Here is a 6,264-nt window from a genome sequence, read left to right as displayed (position 1 = left end):
GAAGGCCCCTAGAACCGTAAGAAAAAAACTCACTGTTAACAAGTCCTTCTCAAATTCCCCCCTTGAAAATCAAACAGCCCCCTCCCTTCAACCCCCCCTCCGTGGGCATGGGCCCCATGTTAGGAATCACTGGCCCAGGCCAGTGCAGCCTGGAGCTGGGATCGTCCCCAAGAGGAGAAAGTGGTGCAGTGCAGGGAGGAGGTGGGCCTGTGGCTCTAAGGCAGAGCTGAGCACTTCCACCTGGACACGGAGTTTCGGCCCCCCGGGCTGGGAAAATCCTGGCTGGCCATCTGTTTATCACGGAAGCTGAGTCAGGCTGTCCCTATCTCCTAAAAAACTCTGCTGTTTTTAGAAGTTCATTAGTGAAGCCAGCCAGGCCGCCTTCCTTTCCTCTGGGAATTTCTCTGGGGGAGGGCACAGAGAGGTGGGTGAGACTGGCCCTTTCCTGGAGGCCCAAACCTGAAATCAGAGTTTTCACCCATTTATGGGCTGGAAGCCCCTCCCCCACCCGAAGATGACTCATTTCTCCAGGGTGACCTCAGAGCCCCGAGAGGGGATTGGAATTGAGAAGGTGGGATTAGCTCTGGAGAGGGCTGGAGACTGGACAGAGCAGGGAAGAGATGACTGATAAGCCTGGGGAATTCCTTTGCGAAACAGCAGGGAATGCAGGGGAGGACTTTAGAGCCAAAGAAGGTAGAATGTGTGTGTGTGTGTGTGTGTGTGTGTGTGTGTGTGTGTGTGTGTGAGAGAGAGAGAGAGAGAGAGAGAGAGAGAGAGAGAGAGAGGGAGAGGAAGAAAGGAAGAGAGGAAGAGAGGGAGGGAGGATGGATGGGAGGATGGGAGGATGAGAGGAAGGAAAGAGGGAAGGAAGGAAGCAAAGAAGGGAGAAAGAAAGGAGGAAAGTGTTCTGTATCCAAGATAGAAGCTGCCTGCAGGCAGAATGAAATTCCTCTAAATTCCTTTCTTTCTGTTAAAGGCCATTTGGATATTTATAACGTCCTTTGCAGGCCATACAAAATATCAACTTAAAAATTAGCCTTCTACATTTGGTCAAACTCACTCCTAAAGCCGTGGCAGGGCCAGACCGAAGGATTAGAGGGCCTTATATGGCCCACTGTTCCCCATCCTGCAAAGGCAGCAGTCCAGAGAGGCAGGTAAGGACCCCTCAGCTGGAGTAAATATATATATATGATTTATATATATATAAATATATGATTTATATATATATATATATATATATATATATATATATATATATATATATGATTTCAGAGAGAGAGAATCATTGATTGGCTGCCTCCTGCACACCCCCTACTGGGGATTGAGCCCGTAACCCTTGACAGGATCAAACCCAGTACCCTTCAGTCTACAGACTGATGTTCTATCCACTGAGCCAAACAGTCTAGGACCAGAGTAAGTTCTCATACTTCAGTGTGATCTGAGCCACTCGCCAAGCTTGTTAAAACGCTGATTCCCGGGCCGCGGTGGGCTGTGCTCAATCCCCAGTGACCTGAGGGAGGAAGTTCTGAGAGGCGAGAAGAAGCCTGCAGCTGGAGGGCTGGCTCATCCTCTGGGAGCAGCGTGACGTTTCTAATGTTTTATAAAACCTGAGAAGGTTTTCAGGATGTGCAGCCGTGGGGTTTCAGAGCCAGAGGGTCTTGAGAAGCCGTTTAGTACAGCCCCAGCTCCTCATGGCATAGATGCGCAAACTGCATCTCAGGAAAGTTGGACTATACCAGTGGTTGACATACTACAGCTCGTGAGCTACATGCAGCTCTTTGACCCCTTGACCGTGGCTCTTCCAAAAATACCATGGCCTGGGCAAGTCTATTTTGAAGAAGTGGCGTTAGAAGAAGTTTAAGTTTAAAAAAATTTGGCCCTCAAAAGAAATTTCAATCGTTGTGCTGTTGATATTTGGCTCTGTTGACTAATGAGTTTGCCGACCACTGGACTATACGAAGGACCATTTCCCCCGCAACCTCCTGTCTTCCCTGAGAGAGATCCCCTTGGTCTTCCCCAACCAGGCAAATTGCCTCCCCAGCCCAGCAACACCCACCTCCCCTACTAGCAACGTATCAGCTACGGAAGTAACTGTTCCTATTCCATAAAGTCCTAGACTCTACAACTCAGAAACCTCTGAGATCACCTAGGTCCACATTCCATCCCTAGCAGGAATTCCTTCTCACAATTCCTAAATCCCTATCTTTAGTTCTCATCTCCTCCTCAAACTGCAGACGCCTTATATGTCTTATCACCACTGGAGGCCTAAGTGCTCCCAGGCCCCCCACGCCCACCTATACCCCTTCCTGGTCTCAGCTAATGGCCACTTCATCCTTCAAGTCCTTCAGGCCAAAGATCATGGAGTTGACCTCCCACCCCCCAGCTATTCTTAAAATCGAAAGTCAGATCATGCCACGCCCCTTGTTCAAAACTGGCTCCCCATTTCGTTCAGAGTAAAAGCCAGAGCCTGTTTAATGGCTCCCAGGTCCACCATGAGCTACTCGCCACCCCTCATCTCTCTTGACCCCCTCTCTCTCCACGCATTCTGCTCCGGCCTCACTGGCTGTTCTAGAACTTGCCCGACCTGCTCCCACCAGACAGTCTATGCTTGGCTGTTCCCTCCATTGGGACTCTGTTCCTCCAGATATCCGCCTGGTTAGCTTCCTCCCCTCCACAGGTCTTTGCACAAATGCCACCTTCTCGGTGAGCCTTCCTCTGATCATTCCTATTTGAAATTGTATTCCCTGTCCCCTCCATTCCAATGCCCCATCCTCATTCTCCTAATTCTTATTGCCTGCTGACATAGCATATACTTTTTAAAGAGGATATTAAATTGTTTCTCGACTACTCATGATAATGGATGCCACACAAGCTTCTTTCCCATCAATAACTGTGTCTGGTACCACAAGTCAACTTGGATATATTGCATAGGATGTGCCAACAGTCATTCATGACCCAATAAACTTTTCATGGCGAACTCCAGGTCACAGCACAGTAACTGTCCCTTCGACCACACCTAGGTCTCTGAAGCCAACGGCTTCTTGCCCAAGCATGTTGTGAATCATTTCAAAAGGGAGCTAGCATCACCCTGAAGGAATTCTAACTCCACACTGATGACTTCAGAGCAGATAAACTTTACCCAGCACATTTTTAAAAGACACTTATCAGCATCATGATCAGACGGTTACATTTAGCAGTCAACAGCACAGGCACACAAAAAAAATCTACAAGAAAACAAGCTGTTGGAATGCTTTCCACTTTCCACTGAACAGAAATGAAAATAACTTGTGACAGAATTAGTCACAAATACAGTCCTCGTGGTTCTTGCCCTTCCACGTGAGTGTTGTCTAAACCCTTGGTCAGCAAACTGCGGCTCGCCAGCCACATGCAGCTCTTTGGCCCCTTGAGTGTGGCTCTTCCACAAAATACCACGGCCTGGGCGAGTCTGTTTTGAAGAAGCGGCGTTAGAAGAAGTTTAGGTTTAAAAAATCTGGCTCTCAAAAGGAATTTCAATTTTTTGTACTATTGATATATGGCTCTGTGAACTAATGAGTTTGCTGAACACTGGTCTAAACTATGTCTTCTTGGTAGCAGCTTGGCCCTGCTACCACTGAGCTGGGCTGCATTCACACATCGCTGTGACCTGTGGCTGCCCTGGCCCTTCTCCTCTCCTGCTAAGCATGTTTCCTGGCGGTAATGCAAACCTTCTGCCGCTGCCACTGCCACTGCTGCTGCCGGCACCGCCCACCCACCTTGGCTGCGTGGTTTAGCAAAGCGCTGCCTCCACCACCACAGGGGCCAGCGCTTCTGCCTCCAAGGCTTCCTCCTTTCACGGGCCCAATATGTGAAGGTTAATCGTTGTAATTGCCAAAATCATTGTAGCCTCTGCCACCTCCAAAACCGCTTCCCTCGTTACCAAATCCATTACAGCCATCCCCATGCCGCTGCCACCATACCCACCACCACCACCACCATTACACCCCCCCTCCCCTCGGCTGCCACCTCTGACGTTTCCTCCATGGCCAAAGCTGTCATTCCCACCAAAACCACCTCCACGAGCAACACCGACGTTTCCAGAACCACGTGGGCCGGAGGGAGCACCGGCCGTCTGCTCAGACAGGGCTCTGCTTGCTCCACGGCGATGGCATTCTCAGCGCGGTGCTTCTGAGCGACAGCCTCGTCTAGAGTCACGGTCATCAAAGGTCACCCAGCAAAGGTCACGACTGCCCCAGCCTCGGTCAGTCGTGATCTCAGTCTTCCCACGCTGTTCAGACAACCTCTCCGCGATGTTCTTCGGTGTCATCATCCACACCACCGACAAAACCTTCCCATAGTGACGTGGGCACCGGGTCCTTGAGAATTCTCTCTTGAGACAGCCCTCTCGGTCCCTCACTCTTCTGTCCACCCTGTGTGGCCCTCACTCGTGGCTGCATCCATCTCCACCCTCCTCCCCAGTGGCATCGTGACAAACCAGAGCCCCCGGAGCCTTGGTGTTTGGGTCTCCCGTCCCCACAGCCTGGGAGCGCCTCGCTGGCTCAGGATGGCTCCTCAGGCTCCCATGGGCTGTTTCAAAGCTCCAAGTTCTGCTGCAGAGCTTTCCGCAGCTGCTCCAGCTTTTAGGGGGACTGACTTAGACATGAGGACCGTGGGAGGGGAGACATCCATCGGCAGAACGTGATATACTATGTAGTTTACTAATCTCTCACGCCTATGGCTTTCTCCTCCTCCACTAGAATGGAAGCCCCGTGGGGTGGAGATGGTTGTCAGTTTGTTCAGTGACTCCTCAGAGACTAGAACAGTGTACAGGGTAGGCACTCGGTAAGTCATTGGACACATCATGTAGCCGGCTGCCCTACAAGTAGAATCCTGGCTCTCAGGAGCCCCTACCCAGGTCCCGGTCCTGCCCTCTGATCCTTGAACCTACAAGTTTATTTCCTCTTTTCAGAAGACCACTCCTACCATCTATTATGTGGTTTCCCCTCCGTCTCCTCTTTTGCTTAAAAATGACAGGCTCTTCAGCTAACCCTCTGTCCTGGGTCCATCCGGGTCTTTGGTCCTCAGGACATGCTTCAGCGGCCAGTCAGGTGTCACATTCTGACTGAGCTGACCCAGAAGCTCCAGCAGGATGTGGGCACTGTGCCTGGAGGGGAAGGTGTTCCCCACACAACGAAGTCAGAGTCCAAGGCAGCCCTCTGAAGGGGTGGGTGTCCCTCCTTCCACATAGAGGAGACTTGGTTCTACAAAGGGGCTTCTACTCAGGTACAGCTTGGATGTACTTGCCCAGGAAAGGGCTGAGGACGGGAGAAGGTTCTGACCAAGATATTCCGAGGGCCCTTTCCTGGCTCCCAACACTGGCCCTTGCCTTTGTCTGGGTTATTCACATTCCGGAAGCGCTCATGTGGCACTAAATATTCCTAGGACTCCAGCATTCTCCCCTGGGGCCCAGCGTCATCTCTCGGAGCCTGCTTCTGGAATGTTTTTGGTATGGGGCTTCGTAGCAGGTGAGGGGAAGGGCCGTGCTGCGTGGGGTTCACAGCCCGCGTCTAGGTCTCTTCAGGGCTGGATACTCTCTATCCACCCAGATTCTCCTTCCCTAGCAGGCTTCCCCCACATCGCCCCAGCGGCCTGTGTGCCCTGCTGGCCCCTGGATTAGAAGGGGTTAAGCAAACTGGTCAGTAGGAGGACAGCTATCTCAGGATCTTTCAGTTCCTTCTCCACTGAAATGCCAGCTCCCCTCCTGCTGAGGTAGTGCTAAGGGGACGAGGCAGCAGGGATTATGGCCTCCTGCTCCCTCCTGCTCCCCCATTTTCTTTATGTGGCTGCCCTTCCAGTCCCTCCTCTCACTGTAGCTTCTCCTTGTTCCCACTCACCCTCTTCTTTCCCAGCTTCCTTTGGGGCTTGGGGAGATAAGGGGAAGATATTTTTGTAGGAGGAACTACTATATACCTCCTGCCTGTAAAAGAGCCTGGCATGTAATAAATGCTCAATAAATATTTACTTGTAGTTCCAGTCACTTATATTCTTGCTCTCAACTCTCCAATCCAATCCAGATAAAATGTACTCCCACCCCATCCCACTAAGATTTGGCATCCCACAGACCTGGATTGGAGGTCTGGTTTTCCCATTTGCTAAGTAGACAAATTATTTAATGCTTTAATTTCTACTTCTGCAATATGAGAATGATGAAAATTGTATTAAATGAAACAACACAACCCAGTGCTTGATGCATAAACACTTAATAAATGGTAGCCCCTATTATATTAT

Source organism: Pipistrellus hanaki (genome assembly GCF_964339955.1).
Source record: "Pipistrellus hanaki genome assembly, chromosome: 18".
Taxonomy (NCBI): domain Eukaryota; kingdom Metazoa; phylum Chordata; class Mammalia; order Chiroptera; family Vespertilionidae; genus Pipistrellus; species Pipistrellus hanaki.
The sequence above is the reverse complement of the archived record's forward strand: the minus strand, read 5'-3'. Positions refer to the sequence as shown.